The sequence below is a fragment of the Oncorhynchus keta genome, unplaced genomic scaffold (genome assembly GCF_023373465.1).
Source record: "Oncorhynchus keta strain PuntledgeMale-10-30-2019 unplaced genomic scaffold, Oket_V2 Un_contig_6564_pilon_pilon, whole genome shotgun sequence".
Classification (NCBI taxonomy): Eukaryota; Metazoa; Chordata; class Actinopteri; order Salmoniformes; family Salmonidae; genus Oncorhynchus; species Oncorhynchus keta.
The window spans coordinates 1-12,291 of NW_026288930.1; the positions used below are offsets into that span (position 1 = coordinate 1).

A 12,291-nucleotide genomic window follows, 5' to 3' on the forward strand; every position below is an offset into this window, starting at 1 on the left:
ATTCCTTTCATAGGGCACTACTTGTGGCACTATATAGGAAACCCTATTCCTTTCATAGGGCACTACTTTAGGCACTATATAGGAAACCGTATTCCCTTCATAGGGCACTACTTGTGGCACTATATAGGAAACCCTATTCCTTTCATAGGGCACTACTTTAGGCACTATATAGGAAACCCTATTCCCTTCATAGGGCACTACTTTAGGCACTAAATAGGAAACCCTATTCCCTTCATAGGGCACTACTTTGAGGCACTAAATAGGAAACCCTATTCCCTTCATAGGGCACTACTTTAGGCACTATATAGGAAACCATATTCCCTTTATCAGGCACTACTTTAGGCAGTATATAGGAAACCCTATTCCTTTATCAGGCACTACTTTAGGCACTATATAGGAAACCCTATTCCCTTTATCAGGCACTACTTTAGGCACTATATAGGAAACCCTATTCCCTTTATCAGGCACTACTTTAGGCACTATATAGGAAACCCTATTCCCTTTATCAGGCACTTACTTTAGGCACTATATAGGAAACCCTATTCCCTTTATCAGGCACTACTTTAGGCACTATATAGGAAACCCTATTCCCTTTATCAGGCACTACTTTAGGCACTATATAGGAAACCCTATTCCCTTTATCAGGCACTACTTTAGGCACTAAATAGGAATCCCTATTCCCTTCATGGGACACTACTTTAGGCACTAAATAGAAACCTATTCCCTTCATGGGGCTACTTTAGGCACTAAGGTAAGCCTATTCCTTCATGAGGGCACTACTTTAGGCTAAATGAGAGCCACTATTCCTTCATAGGGCACTACTTTAGGCAGCTAGGCAAAAACCCTATTCCCTTCATAGGAGCACTACCCCAAGCACTGGAGTAAGGCCCTGTTCCGCTAAGCAGGACTGCTTTGGGCGCTAAATGGGACCCTATTCCTTCATAGTGTATCCACATACCCTATTCCTTTATAGTGTATCCCACATTCCCTTATTGGGCCCTTCATAGGTATCCTACATGGCACCCTATTCCCTTCATAGGCACTTGGTAGGCGTAAATAGGAAACCCTATTCCCTTCATAGGGCACTACTTTAGGCACTAAATAGGAAACCCTATTCCCTTCATAGGGCACTACTTTAGGCACTAAATGAGAGCCATATTCCCTTCATAGGGCACTACTTTAGGCACTAAATAGGAACCCTATTCCCTTCATAGGGCACTACTTTAGGCACTATATAGGAAACCCTATTCCCTTTATCAGGCACTACTTTAGGCACTATATACAAACCCTATTCCTTCATAGGGCACTACTTTAGGCACTATGAAACCATATTCCTTTATCAGGCACTACTTTAGGCACTAAATAGGAGATAGGATGCCATCATTGCGTGCAACGTGTGCCATAAGCGAGGAACATGTGGAAGGTCACGCAGATGACAGACAGGTTGTTATTTGGTCTCTAATTTGTCAACGTGCTGTAAAATCTTCTGTCAAAACAATTAGTACATAGCATTTACAGTTTCCTGCTGTCACGTCCGTTGGATAGTTAATGTCGAGATAGTTCCCCAAACAATAGACATTTAGATAAATACAATGAAAAACTAAAACATTTCTGACACAGTTTGATTCTCATTTGAAAATATATTGTGTATTTTCTCTCAGTTTAGTACCAAAATAATTACAAACAATTTCAAACTGTGTCACGAAGCTAACGTATACAATGTGAAACATCATCAGGATCATCTGAGCACAAACGATATGCAGCAGTAGTTGTGCATGCTGCAAGATCTGCCAGGAACTGTCTAAATAGGAGACATTGCTTCAAAGTAAAGTTCTCTGTCTGCATACACTAATGCAGTGAGCAGGGCTCTGGGGCCAGGGTCTATAAGCTGGGAGGCTTTGTCACCACCGGTTATTTAAAAACTGACTGATGCTTTGGAGGTGACAGAGATGAGGACCTCTCCCTAGTCAGCTAGCGCTGGTTCCTGACTGTTGGCCAGCCCTAGCCTTCTATGCCTCATGCCATCCATCCCCCTCTCCATCCCTCCCAGCATCCCTCTCCATCCATCCCTCCCTCCCTCCATCCCCCTCTCCATCCCTCAGTCTGTCCCCCCTGTTTCCCCTCTCTTCCAGCAAGCCCCTGCACCATCTACCACCCACTCCATCCCTCCATCCCTCCGTTCCTCTCTCTTCTCCTAGCATTGACAGAGACCAGTCTGACTGTGGCAGGGATGGCACAGATCCCCTAGGCCATGGAAACCACCAGGAGAAAACACAGCACTTGCTGTGAGGGGAGGAAGTAGGAATCTCGATCTCAGTCAAAGAGAGAGGGGAGGGAGGAAGAGGGGAGGGAGGAGGAGAAAGAGGGGGGAGTAGGGAGGGAGGAGGGAGTAGGGAGGGAGGGATGGTGGGTAGGCATCTTCCTATCTGCCAAGTGAGAGTTGGGGAAGGTGGGAGAGTTGGAGGAGTGAGGGAGGGTGGGGTATGCTGGAGAGGAGAGGAGATGAGAGGGGAGAAGAACACGTATGGTCCCATATTGAAGCTGACAGGGAGAAAATGAGTGTATCAACAGAGAAGTGGACAGAGAGAGAGAGATGTAGTATGATGGAGAAATAGACATTTATCATTTCTCTCAGGCCTTTCAATTCTGAGACACTGTCACAACTGACGGCAGAATCTCCAAAGAACTACACTGAACAAAAAAATATAAACGCAGAAGCAACAATTTCAAGATTTTACTGTGTTACAGTTCATATAAGGAAATCAGTCAATTGAAATCAATTCATTAGAACCTTATCTTTGGATTTCAAATGACTGGGAATACAGATATGCATCTGTTGGTCACCTTTAAAAAAGTTATTGAAGCAGCATCTCAAGACATCAGTCAGGAAGTTAAGCCCAGTGCGCAAATGGGTCTTCCAATGACCCCAAGCATACTTCAAAGTTGTGGCAGAATGGCTTAAGGACGAGCAAAGTCAAGGTATTGGAGTGGCCATCACAAAGCCATGACCTCAATCCTATAGAAAACTTATGGGCAGAACTGAAAAAAGCGTGTGCGAGCAAAGGCCTAAAGCATGACTCAGTTACACCAGCTCTGTCAGGAGGAATGGGCCAAAATGCACCCAACTTATTGTGGGGGAAGCTTGTGGAAGGCTACACAGAAACGTTTGACCCAAGTTAAATAATTTGAAGTCAATGCTACCAAATAGTGATTGAGTGTATATAAAGTTCTGACCCACTGGGAATGTGATGAAAATAAATAAAAGCTGAAATAAATCATTATCTCTCGATTATTCTGACATTTCACATTCTTTAAATGAAGTGGTGATCTAACTGACCTAAGACAGGGGATTTTTACTAAGATTAAATGTCAGGAATTTAAATGTATTTGGCTCAGGTGTATATGGACTTCAACTGTATATACAGGGGTATGGGTACAGAGTCAACGTGGAGGCTGAAATAATTTGTCTGTAAACAAATGGATAAAACATTACTTGTGTCATGCACAAGGTGGACATCTAACCACGACTTGACAAACTATAGTTTGTTAGCAAGAAATGTGTGGAGTGGTTGAAAAACTTGTTTTAATGACTCCAACTCTGTACGGAGTACCCCTGTATAAAGCCTCCACATTGACTCTGTACCGGTACCCCCTGTATGTAGCCTCCACATTGACTCTGTACTGGTACCCCCTGTATATAGCCTCCACATTGACTCTGTACCAGAACCCCTGTTCTTAGCCTCCACGTTGACTCTGTACTGGCCCCCTGTATATAGCCTCCACATTGACTCTGTACTGGTACCCCCTGTATATAGCCTCACATTGACTCTGTACTGGTACCCCCTGTATATAGCCTCCACATTGACTCTGTACTGGTACCCCCTGTATATAGCCTCCACATTGACTCTGTACGGGTACCCCCTGTATATAGCCTCCACATTGACTCTGTACGGGTACCCCTGTATATAGCCTCCACATTGACTCTGTACGGGTACCCCCTGTATATAGCCTCCACATTAACTCTGTCTGGGTACCCCCTGTATATAGCCTCCACATTGACTCTGTACGGGTACCCCTGTATATAGCCTCCACATTGACTCTGTACTGGTACCCCTGTATATAGCCTCACATTGACTCTGTACGGGTACCCCCCTGTATATAGCCTCCACATTGACTCTGTACGGGAACCCCCTGTATATAGCCTCCACATTGACTCTGTACTGGTACCCCCTGTATATAGCCTCCACATTGACTCTGTACTGGTACCCCTGTATATAGCCTCCATTGACTCTGTACGGGTACCCCCTGTATATAGCCTCCACATTGACTCTGTACTGGTACCCCCTGTATATAGCCTCCACATTGACTCTGTACCAGTACCGTAATACCTGTATATAACCTACACATTGACTCTGTACCAGTACCCCCTGTATATAGCCTCACATTGACTCTGTACTGGTACCCCCTGTATATAGCCTCCACATTGACTCTGTACCGGTGCAGTAATACCCTGTATATAACCTACACATTGACTCTGTACCAGTACCCCTAATATATAGCCTCCACATTGACTCTGTGCCGGTACCCCCTGTATATAGTCTCCACGTGACTCTGTACTGGTACCCCCTGTATATAGTCTCCACATTGACTCTGTACTGGTACCCCCCTGTATACAGCCTCCACGTGACTCTGTACTGGTACCTCCTGTATATAGCCTCCACATTGACTCTGTACCGGTACCCCCTGTATATAGCCTCCACATTGACTCTGTACCGGTACCCCCTGTATATAGTCTCCACATTGACTCTGTACCGTAACACCCTGTATATAGCCTCATTGAGTCTGTACCGTAACACCCTGTATATAGCCTCCACATTGACTCTGTACCGTAACACCCTGTATATAGCCTCCACATTGACTCTGTGCAGTACCCCCTGTATATAGCCTCCACATTGACTCTGTACCGTAACACCCTGTATATAGCCTCCACATTGACTCTGTACCGTAACACCCTGTATATAGCCTCCACATTGACTCTGTACCGTAACACCCTGTATATAGCCTCCACATTGACTCTGTACCGGTACCCCCTGTATATGGCCTCCACATTGACTCTGTACCGTAACACACTGTATATAGCCTCCACATTGACTCTGTACTGGTACCCCCTGTATATAGCCTCCACATTGACTCTGTACCAGAACCCCTGTTCTTAGCCTCCACGTTGACTCTGTACTGGTACCCCCTGTATATAGCCTCCACATTGACTCTGTACTGGTACCCCTGTATATAGCCTCCACATTGACTCTGTACTGGTACCCCTGTATATAGCCTCCACATTGACTCTGTACTGGTACCCCTGTATATAGCCTCCACATTGACTCTGTACGGGTACCCCTGTATATAGCCTCCACATTGACTCTGTACGGGTACCCCTGTATATAGCCTCCACATTGACTCTGTACGGGTACCCCTGTATATAGCCTCCACATTGACTCTGTACGGGTACCCCTGTATATAGCCTCCACATTGACTCTGTACGGGTACCCCCTGTATATAGCCTCCACATTGACTCTGTACTGGTACCCCTGTATATAGCCTCCACATTGACTCTGTACGGGTACCCCTGTATATAGCCTCCACATTGACTCTGTACTGGTACCCCCTGTATATAGCCTCCACATTGACTCTGTACTGGTACCCCCTGTATATAGCCTCCACATTGCCTCTGTACGGGTACCCCTGTATATAGCCTCCACATTGACTCTGTACTGGTACCCCTGTATATAGCCTCCACATTGACTCTGTACCGGTACCCCTGTATATGGCCTCCACATTGACTCTGTACCGTAACACCCTGTATATAGCCTCCACATTGACTCTGTACCGTAACACCCTGTATATAGCCTCCACATTGACTCTGTACCGTAACACCCTGTATATAGCCTCCACATTGACTCTGTACCGTAACACCCTGTATATAGCCTCCACATTGACTCTGTACCGGTACCCCCTGTATATAGCCTCCACATTGACTCTGTACCGTAACACCCTGTATATAGCCTCCACATTGACTCTGTACCGTAACACCCTGTATATAGCCTCCACATTGACTCTGTACCGTAACACCCTGTATATAGCCTCCACATTGACTCTGTACCGGTACCCCCTGTATATGGCTATGGCCTCCACATTGACTCTGTACCGTAACACACTGTATATAGCCTCCACATTGACTCTGTACTGGTACCCCCTGTATATAGCCTCCACATTGACTCTGTACCAGAACCCCCTGTTCTTAGCCTCCACGTTGACTCTGTACTGGTACCCCCTGTATATAGCCTCCACATTGACTCTGTACTGGTACCCCCTGTATATAGTCTCCACATTGACTCTGTACTGGTACCCCTGTATACAGCCTCCACATTGACTCTGTACTGGTACCTCCTGTATATAGCCTCCACATTGACTCTGTACCGGTACCCCTGTATATAGCCTCCACATTGACTCTGTACCGGTACCCCTGTATATAGTCTCCACATTGACTCTGTACCGTAACACCCTGTATATAGCCTCCACATTGAGTCTGTACCGTAACACCCTGTATATAGCCTCCACATTGACTCTGTACCGTAACACCCTGTATATAGCCTCCACATTGACTCTGTACCGGTACCCCTGTATATAGCCTCCACATTGACTCTGTACCGTAACACCCTGTATATAGCCTCCACATTGACTCTGTACCGTAACACCCTGTATATAGCCTCCACATTGACTCTGTACCGTAACACCCTGTATATAGCCTCCACATTGACTCTGTACCGGTACCCCTGTATATGGCCTCCACATTGACTCTGTGCCGTAACACACTGTATATAGCCTCCACATTGACTCTGTACTGGTACCCCCTGTATATAGCCTCCACATTGACTCTGTACCAGAACCCCTGTTCTTAGCCTCCACGTTGACTCTGTACTGGTACCCCTGTATATAGCCTCCACATTGACTCTGTACTGGTACCCCTGTATATAGCCTCCACATTGACTCTGTACTGGTACCCCTGTATATAGCCTCCACATTGACTCTGTACTGGTACCCCTGTATATAGCCTCCACATTGACTCTGTACGGGTACCCCTGTATATAGCCTCCACATTGACTCTGTACGGGTACCCCCTGTATATAGCCTCCACATTGACTCTGTACTGGTACCCCCTGTATATAGCCTCCACATTGACTCTGTACGGGTACCCCTGTATATAGCCTCCACATTGACTCTGTACTGGTACCCCTGTATATAGCCTCCACATTGACTCTGTACGGGTACCCCTGTATATAGCCTCCACATTGACTCCTCTACGGGTACCCCTGTATATAGCCTCCACATTGACTCTGTACTGGTACCCCTGTATATAGCCTCCACATTGACTCTGTACTGGTATCCCCTGTATATAGCCTCCACATTGCCTCTGTACGGGTACCCCTGTATATAGCCTCCACATTGACTCTGTACTGGTACCCCTGTATATAGCCTCCACATTGACTCTGTACCGGTACCCCTGTATATGGCCTCCACATTGACTCTGTACCGTAACACCCTGTATATAGCCTCCACATTGACTCTGTACCGTAACACCCTGTATATAGCCTCCACATTGAGTCTGTACCGTAACACCCTGTATATAGCCTCCACATTGACTCTGTGCCGTAACACCCTGTATATAGCCTCCACATTGACTCTGTACCGGTACCCCCTGTATATAGCCTCCACATTGACTCTGTACCGTAACACCCTGTATATAGCCTCCACATTGACTCTGTACCGTAACACCCTGTATATAGCCTCCACATTGACTCTGTACCGGTACCCCTGTATATGGCTATGGCCTCCACATTGACTCTGTACCGTAACACACTGTATATAGCCTCCACATTGACTCTGTACGGTACCCTGTATATAGCCTCCACATTGACTCTGTACCGGTACCCCCTGTATATAGCCTCACATTGACTCTGTGCGGTACCCCCTGTATATAGCCTCCACATTGGCTCTGTACTGGTACCACCCGGTCATATAGCCTCCACATTGACTCTGTACGGTACCCCTGTATATAGCCTCCCATTGACTCTGTACCGGTACCCCTGTATATAACCTCCCACATTGACTCTGTACCGGTACCCCCTGTATATAGCCTCCACATTGACTCTGTCTGATACCCCTGTATATAAGCCTCCACATTGACTCTGTACTGGTACCGCAGTGTTCTATAGCCTCCACATTGACTCTGTACGGTATCCACTGTATAGAGCCTCCCATTGACTCTGTACCGGTACCCCCTGTATATAGCCTCCCACATTGACTCTGTACGGTAGCCCTGTATATAGCCTCCCATTGACTCTGTACCGGTACACCTTGTATAGAGCCTCCCATTGACTCTGTACCGGTACACCCCTGTATAGAGCCTCCACATTATTTCTGTACCGGTACACCCTGTGTAGAGCTGCCCATTGACTCTGTACCCGGTACACCCTGTAAAAGCCTCCACATTGACTCTGTACGGTACACCTTGTATAAGGCCACTTCCCATTGACTCTGTACCGGTACACCCTGTATAGAGCCTCCCATTGACTCTGTACCGGTACACCCTGTATAGAGCCTCCCATTGACTCTGTACCGGTACACCCTGTATAGAGCCTCCCATTGACTCTGTACCGGTACACCCTGTATAAATCCCATTGACTCTGTACCGGTACACCCTGTATAGAGCCTCCCATTGACTCTGTACCGGTACACCCTGTATAGAGCCTCCCATTGACTCTGTACCGGTACACCCTGTATATAGTCTCCATTGACTCTGTACCGGTACACCCTGTATATATACCTCCCATTGACTCTGTACCGGTAAATTTCTGTATACAGCCTCCCCATTGACTCTGTACCGGTACACCCTGTATATAGCCTCCCATTGACTCTGTACCGGTACACCTGTATATAGCTCCCATTGACTCTGTACCGGTACACCCTGTATAGAGCCTCCACATTGACTCTGTACCCCGGTACACCCTGTATAGGCCTCCCATTGACTCTGTACTGTAATACCCTGTATATAGCCTCCACATTGACTCCTGTACCGGTACACCCTGTATATAGCCTCCACATTGACTCTGTACGGTACACCTGTATAGAGCCTCGATTGACTCTGTACTGGGTACACCCTGTATAGAGCCTCCCCATTGACTCTGTACCGTAACACCCTGTATATAGCCTCCCATTGACTCTGTGCCGGTACACCTGGCTATAGCCTCCCATTGACTCTGTACCGGTACACCCTGTATATAGCCTCCCATTGACTCTGTACCGGTACACCTGTATAGAGCCTCCCATTGACTCTGTGCCGGTACACCCTCGATATAGAGCCTCCCATTGACTCTGTAACGGTACACCCTTTATAGAGCCTCCCATTGACTCTGTACCGGTACACCCTGTATAGAGCCTCCCATTGACTCTGTACCGGCAACACCCTGTATAAGCCTCCCCATTGACTCTGTTTGACCGTACACCCTGTATATAGCCTCCCATTAACTCTGTACCGGTACACCCTGTATAGAGCCTCCCATTGACTCTGTACCGGTACACCTGTATAGAGCCTCCATTGACTCTGTACGGTACACACCCTGCAGCCTCCCATTGACTCTGTACCGGTACACCCTTTATAAATCTAAGATTGACTCTGTGCCGGTACACCCTGTATATAGTTCCCATTGACTCTGTACCGGTACACCCTGTATATAGCCTCCACATTGACTCTGTACGGTACACCCTGTATAGAGCCTCCCATTGACTCTGTGCCGGTACACCTGTATAAAGCCTCACATTGACTCTGTACCCGGTACACCTGTATCTTAGCCTCGCTATTGTTATTTCACTGCTGCTCTTTAATTGTTTCTTTTATCTATGTATTTTATTCAGGTATTTTCTTAAAACTACATTGTTGGTTAAGGAGCTTGTAAGTAAGCGTTTCACTGCACGTGACAAATACAATTTGATTTGATTTGGCAAGGATTGCAATAGCCAATGAGCATTCAGCATGTGAGACCAAAGTAATGATGGCGAAGAGGAATGCAGAACAACACTCACCTGTGTGGATCGATGTGATGGAAGACAGATTGGTGGAGCTGTGGAGAGAACCCAATTGCCTTTCAATGGGGGAGTTCTTCATTGTTTATGTTAATTATTATGTTTTTAGAAGGGTCCAGACACTTTTTTATGATTTGGCTTGTTTTTGAGAAACTTAACCCAGCTGTGATTCACTTCCTCATTGCTAGTGGTGCAGTAGGCCACCCAAAATTACATGACATATTTTTATAAAATAAAAATAAGGTCATTTTAGAAACGGACATTGCTCTGTATAGTGATGTAGATCTTTGGATATAGCTCTGCACATTGACTCTGTACCGGTCATTCTGAACATCACAACATTATACTGAGTACCGTAACACCCTGTATATAGCCTATAAAAAGATGTCTGTATAACACCCTGTATATAGCCTCCACATTGACTCTGTACCGTAACACCCTGTATATAGCATCCACATTGACTCTGTACCTCCCCCTGTATATAGCCTCCACATTGGGACTCTGTACCGGTACACCCTGTATATAGCCTCCACATTGATTCTGTACCGTAACACCCTGTATATAGCCTCCACATTGACTCTGTACCGTAACACCCTGTATATAGCCTCCACATTGACTCTGTACCGTAACCCCTGTATATAGCCTCCAGATTGACTCTGTACTGGTACCCCTGTATATAGCCTCCACATTGACTCTGTACCGGTACCCTGTATATGGCTCTCCATATTGACGAGTCAATGTACCGTACCCCTGTATATAGCTCTCCACATTGACTCTGTACCTCGTAACACCCTGTATATGGCCTCAACATTGACTCTGTACCGTAACACCCTGTATATAGCCTCTACATTGACTCTGTAAGTAACACCCTGTATATAGCCTCCACATTGACTCTGTACCGTAACACCCTGTATATAGCTCTCCACATTGAATCTGTACCGTAACACCCTGTATATAGCTCCACATTGACTCTGTACCGTAACACCCTGTATATAGCCTCCACATTGACTCTGTACCGTAACACCCTGTATATAGCCTCCACATTGACTCTGTACCGTAACACCCTGTATATAGCCTCCACATTGACTCTGTACCGTAACACCCTGTATACAGGCTCACTACTGTTATTATACTGCTGCTCTCACTATTTGTTATTTTTTACTTATCTATGTTTTTAATTTAAACTGGATTGTTGGTTAAGGGCTTGTAAAGTAAGCATTTCACTCCACACCTATCGTATGGGCGCATATTCGGCGCAAGCCTACCAATGAATATTGCAGAAAAGACAACGCTGTAATAGAAGCCTACCAGTGAATACTGCAGGACAGACAAACAGCTTTAATAGAAGCCTACCAGTGAATACTGCAGGACAGACAACAGCTTTAATAGAAGCCTACCAATGAATATTGCAGAAAAAGACAACGCTGTAGAAGCCTACCAATGAATGTGCAGAAAAGACAACGCTGTAATAGAAGCCTACCAGTGAATACTGCAGCACAGACAAACAGCTTTAATAGAAGCTTACCAGTGAATACTGCAGGACAGACAAACAGCTTTAATAGAAACCTACCAGTGAATACTGCAGGGCAGACAAACAGCTTTAATAGAAGCCTACCAGTGAATACTGCAGCACAGACAAACAGCTTTAATAGAAGCCTACCAGTGAAATACTGCAGGACAGACAAACAGCTTTAATAGAAGCCTACCAGTGAATACTGCAGGACAGACAAACAGCTTTAATAGAAGCCTACCAGTGAATACTGCAGGACAGACAAACAGCTTTAATAGAAGCCTACCAGTGAATACTGCAGGACAGACAAACAGCTTTAATAGAAGCCTACCAGTGAATACTGCAGGACAGACAAACAGCTTTAATAGAAGCTAACCAGTGAATACTGCAGGACAGACAAACAGATTTAATAGAAGCCTACCAGTGAATACTGCAGGACAGACAAACAGCTTCAATAGAAGCCTACCAGTGAATACTGCAGGACAGACAAACAGCTTTAATAGAAGCCTACCAGTGAATACTGCAGGACAGACAAACAGCTTTAATAGAAGCCTACCAGTGAATACTGCAGGACAGACAAACAGCTTTAATAGAAGCCTACCAGTGAATACTGCAGGACAGACAAACAGCTTTAATAGAAG

At 45.9% G+C, this 12,291-nt stretch overlaps 1 long non-coding RNA gene across 1 annotated transcript; it reads right to left on the reverse strand.

Annotated features, from left to right (window-relative positions):
• Positions 1 to 6,586: 6,586 nt before the first annotated feature.
• LOC127925994 (uncharacterized) lies at positions 6,587 to 11,246 on the reverse strand. The gene is made up of 4 exons (XR_008123035.1): positions 11,126 to 11,246; positions 7,600 to 7,872; positions 6,717 to 6,833; positions 6,587 to 6,678 (listed from the first exon to the last, which is right to left on the reverse strand). It is a non-coding gene; the product is annotated as an uncharacterized LOC127925994 (long non-coding RNA).
• Between the last annotated feature and the right edge of the window lie 1,045 nt (positions 11,247 to 12,291).